Genomic DNA, 20,105 nt, shown 5'->3' with positions numbered 1-20,105 from the left:
GACTTCCTGGTCCATACGCTGCCTCTTCTGGGGGCAGGACGGGACAGGGCACCGGATGAAGGTCCGAGGGGGAAGGGACAGGAATTCTAGGGAGAGGCCTTCCCTGACTGTCTGCAGAACCCAAGCATCCTCGGTGTTCTGGGCCCAATGAGAGGCGAACAGCTGGAGGCGACCCCCGATGGGCGCCAAGCCCTGGCAGTCACTTTGACTTACGGAACGGCCTGTTGGAGGCCCCACCGCGGTTATACTTGCGGAAGCCGAACTGCTGCCTGCCTCTGTCCCGAAAAGGCGCTCTGTCTTGGGACCTGTCGCCCTGCTGGCCGAAGGACCTATTAGAGGGAGAGAAGGAAGAGGCAGAGGTGGAAGGCTCGGAGGCACGAAAGGACTGCCTCCTAGAGTAGGGAGCGGCCTTACGTTCCTGCTTTTTATTTAAAGAGGGTAGGATCTTCCTCTTGTCCTTGGACTCAATGAGGAGAGGATCCAGGGACTCGCCAAACAATTTGGACCCCTTAAAAGGGGCGGAAGCCAGTTTCCATTTGTTTTTCTGGTCCGCTTGCCAATGTCGGAGCCAGATCAGTCGACGGGAAGTTATGTTAGAACCGAGGGCCCTGGAGGCAAATTTGGTGGCATTGAGGGACGCGTCAGCGGCATACTGGGAGGCCGCGATTATTTTTGACACGTCCTGGTGGAGACGGATGTCTCCCGCCGGGAGCTTGTTTAGGAGCTCGCGCAGCCAGATCACAGAGGCCCTATTAAAAAAGGAAGCGGAAGAAGAGGCCCTGATGGCCCAGGCAGCCGCCAGATGGGTCTTGTGGCACGCCTTTTCCGCCTTCTTGTCCTCCGCCTTAAGGCCTTCCAGGAGGTCGGCCGGTAGCGAGGAGTTGGAAGTGAGCGCAGCGATGGGCGGGTCGACAGTGGGAAGGGCCAGAAGGTCCTCCAACACTGGCTCCATAGTATAAAGCTTCCTATCTACCCCACTGGGAGAGGATTGCGTGGCTGGCTGAGCCCACTGGCGCTGGATTAAGTCGAGGAACAGCCCCGGGACCGGAACCAGCTCTTGCTGGGGCGCTGGCACATCAAACATGACCGCATTGGGATTAGCCGGAGGGGCATCATCCGCCGGCGCGGTCGGCTTGGGCTTGATCCCCACCCTGGTGGCAGCCTTGACCTTGTGAAGGACCGATTTAAAAAGGCTGGGCTTGAAGAGACCCGCAAAGGCGGGCGCTTCGGGGGGAAGGTCCTCGTCGTCCGAGAGGCCTAGCACCTCCGGGTCAGGGTCCTCAATGGCAGAGGCCTCGCTGACCACCGAGGATTCCAGGGAAGGATGGCGAGCACGCTTGCTTGGGGGCGGAGCTGCCTGATCGGGTTTGGGACCCCTAGGGGCCGCTGCGGTAGGACTTTTAAATTTCATGGCCTCCGTGATGCCCTTGGCAATGGCACGGGCCATTAGCTCCTGCATGCGGGGCGATAACTCCTCAGAGTCAGAATCGGGATCCAAGCCCTCTACTAGGGGGGGTGAAGCCTCACCCTGCATATCGTCTATGCTAGCATCCCCAGGGGGAGGAACCTGTTCACAGGCCCAGGAAGGGACCGGGGAAGCCGGCTCTGCAAATGACCTATTAGGGGATAGGTCCTGGGATTCCACCTCCTCGGCGAGGACCGACTGGAGATCTTCCCGGGAGGGAGGGGCTCCTGAAAGGGACTGCACCCTGTCTGCCTGGCGTCTGGCCTTCTCGAATTGCTTGTCAAGGGCCCGCTGGCGCCTTTCAGCATCCTTGGCCTCAGCTACCGAAGGGGTTCTGGAACGCTGTTTCCCAGAGCTACCCCCACCACTCTTGCCCGCACCCCCACTCCCCGAAGAGGAGGAACCCTTGCTAGGGGCCTGCGAGAGACTCGGCCTAGCGTCTTGGGAATCGGGAGGACTGGGCAGGTCCATAGTCAATGACCACACAAGATGGAGCAAGGCTATGATAAGGCAGAAGGATAGATATAGACTGGGTGCTGTAATGGGAAACAAAACGAAATGATCGTTAAAATTGCCATATATACAATTAATCGAATCAATACTATAAAATCATCCCATGTTTCACACCAGTCGGAGGCCCAGGGGTAGGATTGGGGCCTGCACCGGGGTGCAAGGCTCCGCAGGAGAAGCAGGGAGGAGAATGACTATAGAAAAATTCTTTAGGCCTGCGCTTACTTAAGGCCTCCTCCCTGAGCCGGTATGATGACCGTTGGAATGGCACAGGAACCAGCGCCGCTCGCAAAAATAGACAAAAGGCGAAGGTGGCGATCCTAGCCCGAGAAACCCTTGCTAGGCCCTGCCACCTCCAGCGGCCTCCTGAACAACGAGGCTGATGCAAAATGGCGGCCATGGCTGGGCGCGCTATTTTCGCGCCTAAAAATGGCCGCCGCAACAGCGTGGGGCTAAGGGAGAGCGAGGGGCGAACGCGCCTCGCAATGGCGACGATCGCCCACTCCTCCCTGCGGCAGAGGTCCTCTAGCAGGCCGGGGAGCGAAAAAACTTCGACGAAAATAACAAACGAGGGGCCTGGGGAGTTAGGAACCTCGCCGCTGCAGCCGCGCCGTTTTAAACGACAAGCGGCAGGCCTCCGAAGCCGTCCCAAGAGGATCGGCTGAGGGGCACCCCCCACCACCTTCCAGCTTACCTCCTGGCCTTCAAGTGCAGATTGTACTGAAGAAAGTCGCAGAATTTAAGAGAGAAACGTCTCACGATGTTGGAGGAATAGTAGAGAAAAACTTTAAACGTAATTTGAGAGTCCAAGCCAAAAAAAGGATCAATTTAGCTCAGAGCTCTAACTAAATACGTCCAAACGGGCTGACTGAGGAAGAATTCTGGGGGATTGAGCACACCAGGAGGAGGTGTGGCTTAAGGAAAAATAGTTCCTCAGTCCTAAGGGCAAGCAGACTGAATTAACCCATTGCTTGGACTCTCCAAGCGGTGTACAGGAAAAGTGTCCAACCTGTAATGCTTTATAAAGGACAAGGGCGAAGCCCAAGTGGCCACCCTGCAGATATCCTCAAAAGGGGCTTGGGCATCCCACTCTACTGAGGTAGCAGTGCTCCTAGTGGAGTGTGCCATGATGCCACTTGGTACGGTAACCCTCAAGCCTCATAGTTCCGCACTATTGAAGCCCACAGCCAGCGCTCTATGGTGGAAGGGGTAACCCTAGATTGCAAGGTAGCTGCCAGAAAGAAAACAAAAAGAGCCTCTGTTCTCCTGATAGAGGCTGTGTGTTTCAGATAGATCCTGAGGGCCCTCCTATGTCCAGCCTATGCCACAGTCATTCCTTAGCATGGAAAAGATCAGGACAGAAATCAGAAAGTATGACCTCCTGAGCCCTATGGAAGGGAGTGTTGACTTTCGGGATGAAGATAGGGTCAAATTGGAGAATCACCCTATTTTGGTGAAAGACGCAAAGGTCTACCCTGGTAAAACGGGCAGCTAGTTCAGAAATGCATCTAGCCAATGTTATGGCTATCAGGAATACAACTTTGAGCATTAGGAACTGCAGGCTAACCATTCTTAGGAGTTCAAAAGGCTCCCTAGTTAGAGCCTGAAGAACCATGGGTAGATCCCCGGTGGAGAACCTATGAATTATAGGGGGGAGGAGACTGGCTGCTCCCTTGATGAATCTTTTGATGACCGGGTGCTGAGCCAGAAACTGGCGTCCCTCCCTCGCAAGTATAGTGGACAGAGCCGCCCCCTGCCTGCGGATAGTATTGTGGGAGAGACCCCTATCCAAGCCATTTTTTGCCCTCCCCAGGCTTCAGGAAAGCATCTGGAGCCTGGGGAGGATGAAAACTCCCCCCCCCCCGTGTGGGGGTGTCATGCACACATGCATGGGGGAGGTTGTGTGCACATGCGCAGGACATGTGTGCATGCACAATAGTGCACGTGCACACAATTTTTACAAACCTTTAGAAAAAGGTTAGCCATCACTGGCCTAGAAAGTATTTATTTACCTTTAACAATCTTTAGTACTAGAAAGTGAAATTAAATCAGCACTGTCATTACCAAGTAAGGAAGACTACAGGAATTAATGGAATACCTACTGAAATTGAGCAAGCAACAAAATAAATAAATAAAAGTTTTAACTATGCTATGCCAGCAATCTGGAAAATGATATCATTGTCAGCAGATTGGAAGAGGTCAATCTTCATTCCAACACCAAAAAAATGGAAGACTTAACTGAAGTCTTCAGTTCAAATTATTGTTCAATATTCAAATGTTCAAATTATCAGACAATATTCTTAATTTCACATGCTAACAAAACAACGCTTAGGATCATCAAACCAGCTTAGAGCCATACATGGGGAAAAAGATGCCAGATGCTCAAGCCGGCTTTAGAAAATACAAGACATTATTGCTGATGCACACTGGATAATTGAGAAAGGCGAAGAATACCAAAAAGAAATCAGTATGTGCTTCATAGAGTACAGAAATGCCTTCAATTGTGTCAATCACATCAAGCTATAGAATCTGCTCAGAAAAGTGGGAATCCCAGAAGTTTTCATTGTCCTCATGAGAAACTTATACACAGGACAGGAAGGCAAGTACAGAGACAACATGGCGAAGCAGACTGACTCCAAAGAAATCAGACAAAGCTGCATACTCTCTCCTTATTTATTCATCCTATATGCAGATGAAAGATTGGAAAAAAATGTTTTAAAAACTGGAGGAAGAAACATGAATAACTTGTATATGCTGATGATACTTTCTGATAGCTGAAAATGCAAAGGATCTACAAGCTCTAGTAATAAAAGGCCAATTTTTTAAAAAAATGAGACTAAAACAAGACTAATGACCACAGGTAGAATTATCAGCCTTAGAATTGACAATGAAGATACGTAAGTGGTGGATATCTTCTGCCTGTTTGGATCAACCCTCAACAATCAAGGAAGCAGCAGTCAAGAAATACATTATTTATTTATTTGATTTGATTTCTAGACCGCCCCCTCTTCCCGAAGGGACTCGGGGCGGTGTACAGGTACCAAATTAAAAACCATACAAATAATAATAAATATAATTAAAATCGGATTAAACTTTAAACCCCTGTACAAGTTTATAAAAATTAAAAACTTAGCCTAAGACCAACCCGTGAAATTTAAAATTACAGACTGAGGTGGGAGAGCTGGAATTAGGCCAGGCTACAGACTAGAACTTGGTAGACCAGCTGCATAAGTCCTGGAAAAGATATTCAAACCTATGATTAGATCCTACAGATCATGGAATTTCCCGTGACATCCTATGGAAGTGAAAGTTGAAGGATAGAAAAAATATTGATGTTTTTGAACTTTGGTGTTAGAAAAGACTCCTGAGAATATTATACCAAAAAAACAAACCAATTGATCACTGAACAAATCGATCCTGAGTTTCCATTTGAGCCACAAATGACACATTATGCTACTTTTCATACACATTATGCAAAGCCTAGTTCTGTGGAAAAGGCTCTAATGCTAGGAAAGATAGAAGAAGAAAAACAATTAGTAGCAAGGGGGATGGACTCATTTACAGTGGTGATGACCGGCACTTTTGAAAGACCAGATTAGGGACACACTGTTAGAATAAATAGGTGGTCACTAAGAACTAGAAACTTGATGGCACATAATCAAATTTTATTTCTTCTTCAGTTAGCATACATTTATTAACACATTAATTTCATTTCTAAACACATAGAATATTTCAAACTGCAACCCAAATACACCTATTACATAGTATTGCTATCCCAGACCAAATGTTTACTTATTCCAGTGTCTCTTTTCTATAGATGCAATAGCTCTGCTGAAATTGATAATCTGTATTGTTTTTCTTTTGAAAACTAAGATCAGTTAACTGTCATTAGTACAACTGCAGATCATTCTATTGTCTATGACTATGTCTAACGGGATGTATGAAATACAAGTATTGGAATCTGAAACACTTTCATCACACTTATTTGGATGATTTATTTTGGATCTCTGAATTTAATCAATTTTAAAAATCATCAACTGCTATCATGATCATCACTTTTTCTTGCCATGTAGACCAAAACCTTTTATGTGCAGAACTTCATGTGAGAGAAATTCAATGATACATTACTCAGAATTTAATTAGATTCAGTTCCATAAGGTTTTAAATAAGCATGTTTGGCTATCAGTTCATGTCAAGTAAACATATTTAGAATTGATAGTTAATATCAATATAATACGATTTGATTGCTTATTTAGTATCCTCAATAGTAGAAACTGTGAGAGGGATCTTGGAGTTCTAGTGGACAACCATTTAAATATGAGCCAGCAGTGTGCAGCAGCTGCCAAAAAAGCCAACACAGTTCTAGGCTGCATCAACAGAGGGATAGAATCAAGATCACGTGAAGTGTTAATACCACTTTATAATGCCTTGGTAAGGCCACACTTGGAATACTGCATTCAGTTTTGGTCGCCACGATGTAAAAAAGATGTGGAGACTCTAGAAAGAGTGCAGAGAAGAGCAACAAAGATGATTAGGGGACTGGAGACTAAAACATATGAAGAACGGTTGCAGGAACTGGGTATGTCTAGCTTAAGAGAAAGGAGGACTAGGGGAGACATGATAGCAGTGTTCAAATATCTCAGGGGTTGCCACAAAGAAGAGGGAGTCAAACTATTCTCCAAGGCACCTGAGGGTAGAACAAGAAGCAATGGGTGGAAACTAATCAAGGAGAGAAGCAACTTAGAGCTGAGGAGAAACTTCCTGACTGTTAGAACAATTAATCAGTGGAACAGCTTGCCTCCAGAAGTTGTGAATGCCCCAACACTGGAAGTCTTTAAGAAGATGTTGGATAGCCATCTGTCTGAAACGGTATAGGGTTTCCTGCCTAGGCAGGGGGTTGGACTAGAAGACCTCCAAGGTCCCTTCCAACTCTACTATTGTATTGTATTATCCTATGACTATCACTAAGTGTTGTATCTTATGACTCTTGATGAAGGTATATTTATGTACACTGAGAGCTTATGCACCGAAAATAAATTCCTTGTGTGTCCAATCACACTTGGCCAATAAAGAATTCTATTCTAATATACTAAACTATAGTGGTTCTAAATTTATTTTGCAACAGAGAATTTTGGAGCTTCAAATAAATTACTAAACTCATACAGGTAAGAATACTCCATGAGTTACAATGGAAACTGGGACCAGAACTAACTGACACTGTTGTAAAGTGTGATATCACATGACCAGGTTGCTTAGCAATAGCAATCCTAGCAGTCATGGTTGCCCATTTCTGAATGAGAACCACACAGGTCAATAAATGGGGATCTGACATGACCATGACTACCAACATCCTGGCAGTCTTCCCACTGACTTGCTTCTGGGAATCCAGTAGAGAACATCACAAAACATGATCATGTGATGCATGAACATTGTGATAGTGTGAACTACAAAGGCTAGCTTTAAACCGTCACTAAACAAATGGTCATAACCCGAGGACTACCTGTACATTTTAATTCAGAAACAGATTTTTATAATGAAAATTTTGAATAGAATATGTTAAAGAATTACCAAGTTACGAAGAAAAACTTGAATTAGTGATTAACATCGATAAACCTTAATTAGTTTTACAAGCACTTTTCCTCACAACAGCTACTTAAAAAAGAATGCAGTATTGACTCATTTTTTTGCACAATTCATTTTGAACAGGATGATTATTCTTACTTCAGTTGATCACAAGCCATTTAATGTTGAAAGTAACAATGGAAAGTTGAATCCTATAGTATTAAGTCAATTGATTTTTTTTTCTCCTATTAGAAGAAAATATGAAAATCCTGTTTCATGTATTTATATTAAATATAAATGAAAAACATTCAAGCTGCACATTTTATTATACGGGTAAATCCTCAACTTATAACAATTGAGCTCAAAATTTCTGCTGTTAATTGAGACATTTGTTAAGTGAGTTTTGCCCCATTTAACCTTTCTTGCCTCAGTTGTTAAGTGAATAACTGCAGTTGATAAGTTAGTAACACAATTGTTAAGTGAATCTTGCTTTCCCGTTGACTTTGCTTGTCAGAGTTTGCAAAAAAGGAATCACTCAACCCTGGGAAATTGCAACCATCATAAATATGAGTCAACTGCCAAGCATCTGAATTTTGATCATATGTTACAAAGGCTGTAACTGTGAAAAACGGCCATAAGTTACATTTTTCAGTGCCATTTAACTTTGAATAGTCACTAAACAAACTGTTATCATGTCAAGGACTATCTGAACACTCTTGAAGTAGGTTGCTCCAAAATTCATTTAGTGGAAGTCTCTTCGGTTGAGCATTAGAAATTAAGTTTGATTTTCAAATATACAGCTACTAAGCAAGCTGGTCTAACAACAATTACAAATGCATTTTTCACTCAAGTACTGTTTGTCATGGGGACGCAGTGGCTCAATGGCTAAGACACTGAGCTTGTCGATCAGAAAGGTTGGCACTTTAGCGGTTCATATCCCTAGCGCTGTATAACGGAGTGAGCTCCTGTTACTTGTTCAAGCTTCTGCCAACCTAGCAGTTTAAAAGCATGTAAAAATGCAAGTAGAAAAAAAAAATAGGAACCACCTTTGGTGGGAAGGTAACAGCACTCTGTGCGCCTTCAGCTTTTAGTCATGCCAGTCACATGACTATGGAGACATCTTTGGACAACGCTGGCTCTTCAGCTTTGAAACGGAGATGAGCACCACCCACTAGAGTTGGGAACAACTAGCACATATGTGCAAGGGGAACCTTTACCTTTATCTTACTCTTTGTCCGTGGGAAATATCCTAAAAAGAGCAAAGCAGAAATCATGCAGATACTCTAAAACGGCACTGCTAATACAATCAGTCCTTGTTTAGCAACTTCTTCAGTAGCAACCATTCACAAATAAGACAGTAATAAACATTTTAAAAAATCATTTTCAAACCAATGCATGTACTTTTGATCAAATGTATATACCAGATCCTCATTGCACACTAGAGAGAGAGTAATACTGATGCTGCTTCACAAGATTTTATGTAAATGAGATGGCAGCAAGCAGTCTTCTTTGCAACATCTCTCTCTCTCTCTCTCTCTCTCTCTCTCTCTCTCTCTCTCTCTCTCTCCCTCTCTCTCTCTGTGTGTGTGTGTGTGTGTGTGGTGTGTGTGTGTACTCAGTAACCATTTTTTTTTTTGAGCAAACTGTCTTTGCCAAGAGAAGACCATATCCTCAACTTTTAGAACTGTTGGACTGGACCAGATCACACAAAGAACATTAATAATGGGCACCAATAATCACATTGTGTCTCTATGGTGGGACAGGAAATTCTAGAATAGATTCTTGACACAGTTGCCAAGAAGCCACATAACCAATGATTTTTTTTTCATACAATCATTATTCAATTGTTGTGGAACTCTATTCTGAACAAAGTTTGGGAAACACTGTTCAACTGAATTCTTTATAGAGACTCCAAATAAAATCTCCATAAGATAAAAGCTACAGATTTGATTATAAGAAAATGCATTTAGAGCTGAGGTATTAAATATCTGTCAAAGGAAAGCTTATACTTTCTATTTTTTACGTTATTTATTCAAAATTTAATTGATCAAAATCATATTATAGGTTTAATTTTCTTTTCCAATCTATTCTCTTCTATTTTTAAGTATTACTAATAGTATATACTACTCATAGTAGCAGATACTATTGGAACATACTGCACTTTGATGCACCTGACCCTTGTCAGCAGTATAATGCTCTTTCAAACATAATGGTCCAAAGCAGCTCTGCCCAAGCTCAAAAAATCTCTCCCTCAACTAGCAATATTGCAGTTGAATTTACATGAAATACAATCTTCACGAAGACTTTATTACTACAGGTAGTCCTCAACTTACAACCACAATGAAGCGAAAAAATTATGTTGCTAAACAAGAGTGAGTTTTACCCTATTTTATACAAACCTTCTTGCCACAGTTGTTAGGTGAATTACTGCAGTTAAGTTAATACACAGATAAATGAAGCTGACTTCCCTATTGATTTTGATTGTCAGAAGAAGCAAAAGGTGATCAAGAGGACCCTGGACACTGAAACTGTTATAAATATGAATCACTTGCCAAACATCCGAATTTGATCACATGAGAATGGGATGCTACAACAGTTGTAAGTATGAAAACCAGTCGCAAGTTACTTTTTCAGTGCCCTTGTAACTTTGAACAGTCACTAAATGAATGTTGTAAGTTGAGGACCACCTGCAGTTATAAGATAATACAGCACTTCTGAATCAAAGGTTGAAGCTAATTTATAAGTATAGCAAGCAGACTGATATACAACAGGGATGTGCCTCTACTGATGATGAAAGTCATTCCTGAGACCACAGAAACATACAGACATGCAGACACACACAGACCAGCAATAACTTTAAAAGTGAAATTGATTCCGTAGTAAACTTGATTTATTTTATAGAATCCTAACAGTAATTATTATACTCAGTTTTCAAAATTCAGAATTTAAAATATATGACTCTATCAGACAACAGGAAAGATCTTGTTCAACAAACTTATTTATTTTCCAACACTACTTAAAGTATTTGTGAAATTTTTTTTACCCCTTTCAGAATCAGCTTTACAAAACTAAATTTTCATATGGTTTATTTACAATTATAGTAAGCAACATATTCCAAATTTTAAATATTAAGGTTGCAACCCTATATCCACTTAATAGGAAGTAAAAAAAAGAAGGGGTGTTGGATATATTCACTATCTTGAGCTATTTGTAAAAATAATAAATGCAAGATATAAAAAAAAACAAATACATTAAGTAAATAACCACCAGAATTCATTCTCCAGAAAAGCAACAAAGTGTATTCAACTTATTTTACTGTTAACTTGGTTCATACAGAATTTTAAATTGTGATGCATAAATTCTGCAATCTATCCTGTTCGCTACTATAGTACACTCTTCCACATTAAAGAAAATACTTCTAAAGTATTCTAAATAGAGCAGTATTCATGCAAAAATTAAAATAATAGAAAAATTAACTTATTTCATTGCCTCATGTTTTCATATTCAATGTCAAATTAAATAAAAGAAACTTTATTTGACTATATATTTTATAAGAACCAGAAGATAAGTATTATAAATAACCACTATAAAAGGCTCAATCTACATCATGTCAATTGGGCTGTCAAGCTAAGTTTTGAAAGTAATACAAGAGTAGTAGCGATTTAATTATTGTAAGTATTTTTTAAAAATTGTATTTAGATTGCAGTCTTACACTACACATTGTCAGATTACTCCTGTAAATTATTAAAGAAACAGGTAAAATCTCAAATAGGAAAATGTAGCTGCAAAAACTATCTGCTAGATTCCCCCAATTTGGAGCACTCCAACAGAAATTTTAAGATTGCCCTGCTTGGATGCAACATTACACATTTACTAGAAAATAAACATCTCTGATTACAAATAAAATCACTTCTGAAAAGACAAATATGGAATTGTGCAGTTAATATTCAATATAAATCATGCATTTTTACAGGGAAAGGGAAGAGACCAGTGCATTCATCAAGACTTACTTTCAGAATAAAAATATATTAGGCTGGCCTCTGAATAACATCTGTCACTATTCCATCTTGTATAAATTTGTAATAATTTGAATTCCTGATCTGTATGAACATACACACACATGTACATATTATAGATACACAAACATTTTCTTTGAACATTTCCCATATAAAAATGATTTCTTCTTATTTCATCACTCTACAATTAAGAGCACTTCTAAACAAGTGCAGGTACTACAATATAGCATCAATATCAATCTATGTTCTGCATTTAATCATATTATTTTGAACTAGGAGAGGAACTTTGAACTCTGAAGACTTAACTTACTCTTACATGTATCTCCATAGTTATGTATCACATATTCCAAACATAAAGAACATTTATTATAATATTGCATAAAGTGACAGGGCCAATATTTAATAATATCAATTATCATTGGACTCCAGATAGTTTACATTAATAAAATAATTGAACAATGTAAGATATAGGCAACAAATCTTTTAATATGCAAGTCATTCATTATACATATAATAAATAACCAATTGGAAAGCAACTTCTAGCAAAGTTGGTTAGGAAGTCTAAAAGGAATTGAGTTATTACTTACATTTCACTGTAACATGCCTTGTTTTACATACTTCAAAACAATATTAAAGCATTTTTGTCTAATAAAATAAAACACTCTACTCCAAAGGAAGATGGTCTAAGTTTATATTATAAATTCAATCCTATATTTTATTTTATTTTAGTTACTAAGCTCAACTGATTTGCTTCTAACACATGCAGAAGTTAGGCTCCAATTCCAAATACAATACTAAGAAGAAAAATGCACTTTTAAAAGTTTGATCTATTGCTAAGTAAGCACACATAAAACTATAGTACACTAATTCTACATCCTAGCAGCAAACCTTTTTTAGCTTCTTGCATTTCTGTAAAACAAATACTTTAAGAATTTATAAATTTAATTCAAAACCAAGTAAGCCTAAATTGAACAAACTCATAATTTTATTAAAAATCAAATAAAGTATACTATTTTTAGAACTGCAAGATGAACCAATCTCTAACTAGTGCGACTGATCTTGAAAATTACAATAGTTGTAATTTTCAAATAGTACCTGCCACTGACATAGCACTTTTAGAAGTATAATTAAGTCAACTTTAGACTTAAAATATTGAATTGCACAGAATTTTATACAAGATATTTACTGCAATAAAACCTACATTTTCCAACAATACACTTCAGAAGAACACCACTTCCTAGTCTTCTTTTTAACCAGAAATACAATGCAATGTACCCATCCTAAAATTTTACTTTCAAGCAAATGTAATATAGCATATCATAAAATGATTATTGTGCTACACTAACTTCTTTTAGCAAATTATTCAGAATAAAAACAACTACACACATACAATTGTCTGGAATTGAGATTGAATCCTTTTTACATGGCCTAATCAATTATCTACTGCTCTCCCATAGTCCTAATCAGTTATTATGAAGTTACACCGGAAGAAGTTCAATTTTTGTTCTAATCAAAGAACTGATTGATTTGGAAATCAAGACATATCCTAGTCCTATGTGTACAGGAGTCATATTCAGATGTTAATTTCATTTGTTCATTTCAACAAGATTTGCACCTTGATAAGTGTATCCTTAATGAGTTCAATTTCTGCTTATGTGGAATCCAGGGATAGAATTTACCTAAAACAGTATGTGCAGTTAAACAATATATTCAGTATATGTAGTTAGGCAAAACCATGGAGTATTGATTTAGAGTTTACAGAAGATAAAAGTATATTTTGTGTTTTCTGGTAAGTTGATGAAAGTATAATAAATAACCTAGTCTCCATGGAGAAATAATCTGATTTGACTGGAATGTCCAGTCTTATTACAGAATTCTGTAGAAATCAATGCTTATCTGAGTAGGTGTAGTTCAAGATAAAATGTACTTTAGAAATCAATTGAATGCATTTATTCTAGTGAAATTCTCTTTTAAGCTGCTATTTGATACTAAATCTATTTTATTTTTAGTTCTTTTTATATTAAAATTAAGACCTTCCCGTGACAAGACTCTACAATATGTATATACTGCAATGACCCTAGATGAATAAAAATAGAAGGCTTGCAGTGATTATACCAGTACCTAGGAGGTTAACAGACTAGTCCCTACATTCGTCTCTTCTTATAACAGGTGCTAATTCAAACCTGCCGATTTTTCTGCCTACCTGCCCGAGAGGTTGCGGAAAGCGCAGAACTTCTTCCTCCTCCACCTCGGGCCAGGTAAGAGCAACGCCGAGTTACCAGAACCAATCCATTACCCAGGTGGGAAAAGGCCTCAGCGTCACCTTCACAACTTAGAACAGAACTTCCCTGCAAAGCTAACTGGGAATAAAAGGGTACAAGAAACCGGCGTCTGCTTTTCCCTCCGTTAGGTCGGCCTCCTCCTCGTTTGCTTAACCACCGAAGCGGCCCAGGCTCCCTCTTCAAGATGGCAGCGGCCCCTCTCTCCCAATGCCATTGAGCCGGCGGCCCACTATAGAGGCCCTACCACTTACCGTATATCGGGGCGGTGGCCGCCTCTGCTTACTGTCCGGGCTGCCGCAGTTGTCCTGTGCTGACCAAGGCCTCCCTCCTGTCTCGGGATTCAGGAGGGGAGTGAGTGGCGGCAGCGGAGGGTGGTGGGCTCAGTTCATCACCCTACTCAGCCAGCGGCCCAACCCAGCAGCCTCTCCGCAGTCTTTCCCACCCGGCGTGGATCACTTCTCCCGACACGCTCGGGGCCCGTGCAAAAGGGAGCAGGGCCTTGGCCCCGAAGCGGAGCCAATCGCGCACCTCCCTCTCCTGGAGGAGGGCAGCCCGGCCCGGCGGGCGGATCCGCGGCGTTTCCTGGCCGGGCAGATTTTCTATCGCTCACAAAATGGCGCGCGTTCCAAACCTGCGCAGCGATCGGCAGCGGGGCACGGGCAGAGCTCGGTGGTGGCGGCGGCTTCAAGAGCTGCTGCTTGAGCCCAGGCCAGGGAGAGCGGAGAGAGTCAGAGCGGCACGGGCGAGAGGGGAGCACGGCGCAGCGCCGAACAGAGCCCCCGGGAACTCACTCGCGCCCCCTCCCTGCCTGCTTGCTGCCAGCCAGCCAGCCGCCTGCTCTCCTCCCCCTTCTGAGCGCCGCCGCCGAGCCGGCTTCTCAGGAACTGCGCTTCAGATCACTTCAGACCGCACACGCGCGCACCCGAAGTCCTCCCGCTTCGTCCCGGTGCAATTGTCCAAAGGGAAGGTGCCCCTCCGCCACCGAAATCTGAAGAAAAAAATAATCCACGTAAAGTTATAATTCGGGCGGGAAGAAAAATTATTTTTAAAAAAGCCCAACTGACAAAATGGCGACGAGAAGAGCCTGTTACTATAGCAACTGTCAATCACTCCACAAGAGTCCCGCCCATGCCAGGCGGGAATCGGTGCTGAGAAGAGAGGGGAGAAAGGCATGGCCGAAGGCGGAGCTTGGTCGCCTTGGCGACTGCTGCTTCATTCGGTTCCCAATTCTGTGATATAAATTCCGAGACGGATTTCTTTCGTGGTCGTTAGCGCTTGATGGAGGAACGTGGTCGCTAGTTTCCGTCATCCAAGTGGATTTCTTTCGGAACGGACTGAATGAGGAGGAGTTAAGTCTTTTCAATATTAATCTGGGAAGAATGCTCCAAGGTTAGAACTGAACCTGTTCCACGCAAGCAATAGCTACTACCTTTTTTCGTCTGCTTTTGGATTTGTTATGGATGTAGATGGTGGGAAACAGTCAAAATAGCTTCAAGCACAAATATCCGTCGTACGTGTGGATCAAGTCCGGAGCACGAGATTGCAATCTTTACTGTCTGTATGATTATCATCTAAGTAAATCTCCAACAGGCGGGATTGCGTCCCTCACTCTGCAACCTGTACTCTGTTCGTGATTGCTAATTTCTGTTATACAAGCGCAAACGAATGATCGCCTATCCCTGGGACTCTAGGTATTCTATATTTTTGCTGGACACCAATATAATTTCTGTTATAAACTATAGGGTTCTTGCAAGAGATCAACTGATAATGGTACAAAACTTGCAAATTTCTGAAAGATGCATCAGTGATTACAACTGGAATTCATTCATCATTGAACTTTTTATTTTTATGTGCAAATAATGCTATAGATACTTCATATCCTTCCGGCACACAATTTTTGTCAACAAAAGTTATTAACCACAGCCAGCATGGCCAATGTGGTGAAAGGGTTTGAAATCCAGTAGCATCTGGAGGACCACTCTTCTAATTTCTGCTCTAATTGGCTGCCTTAATTTATGGTATTTCTATATTGCTGGCTTAACAAAAAGTCCTTGCAGGTTACTAATATCAAACCAAAAAAACATGTCCCCCAAAAAACAACTTTTGACAATTTCCCCAAAAATGTTGGGGGGGGACACATCATTTGAATATTCAAGGTAAGTTCTATAATAAAGGTGAGCTAGAAAAATGGAACTTCAAACCCCACTCCTTATCTCACCTGTGGTGGTGGGGGAGACACTCAACATACCCTTTCAGAACAGGTGAATTCGTTCCTTCTGAACTAGGCAACCCCATAGATACTTGGAGGCCAAGCCATAAAGTACTTTATAGGTCAAAACCAGCCTTTTGTACTTGGAAACCTTAAGGTAGCCAGTGTAGTTTTCACAAAACCAGTGATATAGGGGACCCACTAATAGATGGAATGTTGTGGCTTCTTTATAGTTTTAAATTTTAAGCCCAGTCTAAAGCACGTTGCAATACTCAGCTTCAGTTGGTGATGAAGATATTTATCAGTGATATTTATCAATTATTATACTTCAAGAAGAGCTTCATCTTGTATAGTCGCTGTTAATTTAGGAGGACAGCCCATTTGTGGATGTTCTTTTGTGGGGTGTGTTTCCCCATGCTGAGTTATCATTTTGGCAGGCTACGTGCTAGAAGGTTTCTGAACTAACAACAGTTTGGTCTTGCTGGGATTCAACTTTAGTTTGTTTATCTCCACCCAGTCCCTAACAGCTTCTAGACCAGTGATGGCGAACTTTTTTTGGCTCCCGTGCCAAAAGCGGGGGGAATGCAAGGGGGTCGTGCGCAGGCGTGCCATACCCATAATGTTATGCGCGCCCACCCTGCGTGCATGTGCACCCGACCAGCGACCCCCCCTCCACTTTTGGCACAGGTTTTTTGCCCTCCCCAGGCTCCAGAGTCTTTTTAGGAGCCTAGGGAGGCAAAAACAGCCTCCCCCCCAGGACACCCTCTGAAGGCCTCAGCTTACCTGAAGGTTCCAGAGGGCGAAAAACGGACCTACGGACAAGCAGGAAGATCAGGAATTGTAACTTCTAGTTTGTCACTAGGGCTGATTTTCGACCTCCGGAGCCTTCAGGTACATTCAGGAGGCTTCCCTGAAGGCTCCGGAGGGCAAAAATTGGCCTTATGACCAAACTGGAAGTGACTTCCTGTTTGGCCATAGGTCCATTTTTCACCCTCCGGAGTCTTCAGGTAAGCTCCGGAGGGTGTCCTGGGGGAGCAGGGGAGGCTGTTTCTGCCTCCCTAGGTCCTAGAAAGCCTAGGCGCCTTCAGGAGGCTTCCCTGAACGCTCCAGAGGGCAAAACCTGGCCCTACGGCCAAACCGGAAGTCCATTGCTGAATTTCCAGTTTGCCTGTAGGGCCGATTTTCGCACTCCTGAGGCTTCATGGAAGCCTTTGGAGGGCAAAAAATGGCCTCAAAAGAAGGCCAAAGTCAGCTGGCCAGCTGACAGGGCAGCGCCTCGCATGCCCTAACAAATGGCTCCGTGTGCCATAGGTTCGCCATCACGGTTCTAGACCATGGGTACGAAACTTGATCACATAACGTGACGTCAGGTGATATATCACAAACTTTTTTGTCTTTGTGGAACAGGATGGGTGTTGCCTGCACATGATGCATCAGCCCGGGGCCGCCCTTTTGACACCCCTGATCTAGACAGTTGATCAGGTGCATTGCAGCCCAGAGTGGCAATCTGTAATTGGCTATTGGCATACCAGTGATATCACACCCTGAACCACCTCCAGTGGCTTTATGTAGAAATTACAGGTAGGCAGAGAAAAAGGTAACACTGCAGCATCTACAGATGACCAAACACATGGTCTGACTTCCTCCCTATTATTACTGACTGATTCTGACAAGAGCAGTAACAACTGGACAGCAATGTGCCCAATTGTAACTCATAAATTGTCCAGAAGGATGCTTTGAAAAATCCAAAAGGAGGAGGAGTACATTCCTTCCATCCCTATCCTAAGACATGTTATCAGCCAGGGCAACAATACAGTTTCCATCCTATGTCTAGGAGCTCCATCAGGGCATCTCATGCCCAGGGGATTTACTGGGGCATCCTGTTCCCAAGGCAGCCACAAGACAGACCAATGCAGCTTCCATTCATGCTCAAATGTATGAATGCTTGCTTTGAAAAGGAGAGATCAGTTGTTAAAACATGGATTTCCAATTATGAATACATTGAAACAATAGTGCACTAGAAGCATGCAAATATTTCCTAGAGGAAGAACTCCAAAAGCATGTCAATGGTGACTGACAATACATAATGATTACAGAATACTGACTGATTACAGTACTGACAGAGGAAATGGAATGGATTATTATGGAGAGAAGCAAATTCTATCCAGTCTGCTATAAAGAGGATTCTTCATCTGCAATATTACATGTTTACTTTGCTGTAAGTATATCTTTAACCTAATGTGTTAGTATTACTATATTTCTGGAAATAGTTGTGGATACATTTGAATGTATACATGTGTTTGTGCTGAGTTCAGTCTCCATTATTAACATTCTTAACAATGGTAACTTTAGACGTTTTCTAACCATGTGACAGGCTGGTTACTACAAGCAAATTATAATAAAAATATTGCTATATAGGAAATTCATGCAACCCAAATAAAAAATTCCTTTGCTCACCCCTTGTGGGTGGTATGTGTCTTTTCAATCTTGAGTTTGCGGGCTCTGTACAGCATCCAAGCTGTTCCTAGCACTGTACTCTTTTGGGCAAACAGCTTTGATGTTCGTGGGATTTGTTGGAGCCACTCTCCCAGCTTAGGGGTCACAGCCCCGAGTGGTCCTACCACCACTAGCACTACTTTGGCCTTTAGTGTCCATGTGTTCTTTAGTTTCTCCTTCAGGCTCCAGTACTTTTCTAGCTTCCCATATTTTTCTTCCTGGTGTTGCTATACTTGGCAACCGCTACATCTATCACCACCACTGTTTTTTGCTCCTTGTATACTACCACAATGTCTGATTCATTGGTTATTACCTATCTGTCCATCTGGATATGGAAGTCCCACTAGATCTTAGGTCTGTTATCCATGACATTCTGTGCAATCTCCCATCTGGGCTTGGGAGGATCTAACCCATATTACAGATGTACCTGTAAACAATGCCACATATTTGTTTGTGCCGTTCAGTGTATTCTGTTACTGTCTGCATGTTACACCTTGCCACTGTGTTGGACTGTCTCTGATTCCTTTCTGCATGGTCTTCACTTCAGGTCCCATCTAATGTGGCAGGCGAGAATTCTCTCTGAACCACCAATTCATGGTTTCTATCTAATGTGACTTTTGCTCCTATGGATCTGGTTGCTGAGTGCCTAATCCTGTGGCTGCTATTAATGCTTCAGTATTGTTTTTTTTTTTGTCTGGCCCTTTCCAGGCACTAGTAGGATGTCCCAATGTCAACCACGGTAGCTATTTATTGATGGTACATCCCATGCAGGGTCTTGTCTTGCCATGACACTTCTTCTGCCGGATCCTCCTTCCATGTCTGCTGCTGCCTTAGGCATTCTCTCAGCAACTCATTTTGGGTGTCATCTTATTGCCTTGTGGAGTGATATATACCATTTGTGCTGATTTGTGCTCGAATCCCAGTAAGGGTATGGCTAGCTGATGAGAGGTAAATAGCTTGAAATAGAACTATACTAGTCTCCCTTTATTTATTTATCAGCACAAATGCAACACAAAAATAGTTTTCTGCCTCGAAGGCTCCTAGGGTGGACCTGAAAGGCAAAAGGGAAGCAGTATGCTCCCTCCCATATTTGGGCATACCAGGTGCTTTGACATAACAGTGTGTGTGGGCAAGAAGTGATATGACTGACAGGTTTATGGTACTTTAAGAGCTGTTGTGATGCTGTGGTTAGAATACAGTATTTCAGGCTACTGCAGGCTAATTCTGCCAACTGCCAGCAGTTCAATTCTGACTGGCTCACAGTTGACTCAGTCTTCCATCCTTCCAAAGTCAGTAAAATGAGGATCCAGATTGTTGGGGGCAATATGCTGACATTTGTTAACTGCTTAGAAAGGGGTGTAAAGCACTATGAAGCAGTATATAAGTCTAAGTACTATTGCTATTACCTGGATGACGTCCTGATGTACTCTGAAGACAAATCTCAGCATGATCACCGTATACAGAGTGTCTTGAATAGATTGAGGGAAAACCACCTTTTTACTAAATTAGAGCAATTGCTTTTGAGTTGAAACAGGTAGATTTCTTGAGTTACTGCATTTCCACAT

The 20,105-nt window shown here is 42.3% G+C and overlaps 1 protein-coding gene across 9 annotated transcripts in view; it reads right to left on the bottom strand.

Annotated features, from left to right (window-relative positions):
- Nucleotides 1-16,625, bottom strand: part of DYRK1A (dual specificity tyrosine phosphorylation regulated kinase 1A) — a 176,364-nt gene extending 159,739 nt beyond the window's left edge. For 3 of the 9 annotated variants that reach the window (XM_081951505.1, XM_081951504.1, XM_081951500.1), the window contains exon 1: nucleotides 14,087-14,694. The gene's annotated coding sequence lies outside the window, so the exon portion shown is untranslated. Of the gene's footprint in view, nucleotides 1-11,547; nucleotides 11,638-13,756; nucleotides 13,991-14,086; nucleotides 14,695-14,757 lie in introns of those variants that run through there. The other 6 variants (XM_081951508.1, XM_081951506.1, XM_081951501.1 and 3 more) reach the window with 3 other exon arrangements.
- Nucleotides 16,626-20,105: the final 3,480 nt, after the last annotated feature.

Source organism: Natrix helvetica (genome assembly GCF_964273705.1).
Source record: "Natrix helvetica genome assembly, chromosome: 4".
Lineage (NCBI taxonomy): Eukaryota > Metazoa > Chordata > Lepidosauria > Squamata > Natricidae > Natrix > Natrix helvetica.
This window is presented reverse-complemented; position numbering and strand designations above follow the sequence as displayed.